Source organism: Aplidium turbinatum, chromosome 6 (genome assembly GCF_918807975.1).
Source record: "Aplidium turbinatum chromosome 6, kaAplTurb1.1, whole genome shotgun sequence".
Taxonomy (NCBI): domain Eukaryota; kingdom Metazoa; phylum Chordata; class Ascidiacea; order Aplousobranchia; family Polyclinidae; genus Aplidium; species Aplidium turbinatum.
In genome coordinates, this window is record NC_137477.1 from 27,307,728 (window position 1) to 27,309,171 (window position 1,444).

A 1,444-nucleotide genomic window follows, 5' to 3' on the forward strand; every position below is an offset into this window, starting at 1 on the left:
ATCTTGATTGCGAGGAAATCGAAAAAATTACACTTTTGGTCTATTACTTTGAGATAAACGATAACCAGTATTACAATTAGGAACGCAACAGGTAAACCCCATATTGCTAAACAATTTGAATGACCTATAACATTCAAGCACAAGTACTTAGTTTCAGGTATGGATGGATGGTCATTTTATTTTTGTTTGGATGCGAAACGCCGAAACACACATAAAGCAAAAACTGACAGTGTGCATCCAATGAGAGAGTGCGAAAGACCGTAGCCCTGAAGGCGTAGGAGGTCGTCGAGTCTGCACTCTCTCATTCAAAGTATATGTACAATGAGATATGAAAAAGACTTGGTAGCATTATATCATACATTGGCACGAGTAGAAATGATGTGTAATTGTGTATTGTTAGCCTACCTACCAGTGTTGGGTCCACGTCTTTTAGGCGCAGACAGTTGGCGCCGGTCAAGTAGACGCACACACTGTGGCGTCTGTATATTTAGGTGCGGAGCACTGTGGCACCTGTTCATTTAGGTGCTATTCCTAGTAAAGTCTGCAGATTGTATCAGCTTGGCAGGTAGGGCAATGCTTTTCACACAAAATGTTATATTGAACAGAAAAATATCTTGTTTTGTTAATGCGCGTGTGGATATTAGGTGCGAGACAACGCTCTACTACTCTTGATTTTAGCTCATCTCCACAGGACATTTGCTATTCATCCTGAACACAGGTTGCAGCCAGACAGACCTTTACTTAATCTGTTATCTTTCGCAATTACTTCTACTCGGATGGATTGGTCGTGTTGCGAGTACGTATGAGACAACGCTCTACTCTACTACATGAATACACTTCTAATCTATAGGGCATGTGAACCCTGGTTACAAGTTGCAAGCATAATGGTGCGACTTTACTCGTTATTCAACCTAGTCAGGGTTTTGACAGAAAACTAAGTTACTCTTCACTCAAGCCTACCACCCGCTTGAATATAGGCTACGGTACCGGTATATTTTTTACTGATGTTTAGTGTAGCCTAGTTATTATTTGACTTAACTAAAAGTGAACTCAGTAATGTTCGGAAACTTGAATAATTTATTGATAAAACTTTCGCCGACGCAAACCTGGACTAACAACAAATAAATGCCAAACACGCGCATTAAAATACAATATATTTTTCTGTTCAATATAACATTTTGTGGGAAAAGCATTGCCGGCATAAGCAGCTTCACTTACGGAAGCCATGACATATTTTTTAGTTCAATATAACATTTTGTGTGAAAAGCATTGCCCTACCTGCCAAGCTGATACAATCTGCAGACTTTACTAGGAATAGCACCTAAATAAACGGGCGCCACAGTGCTCTGCACCTAAATATCCTGACGCCACAGTGTGCGCGTCTATTTGACCGGCGCCTAACTGTCTGCGCCTAAAAGACTTGCTCCTCCAGTGTTAGCCTACT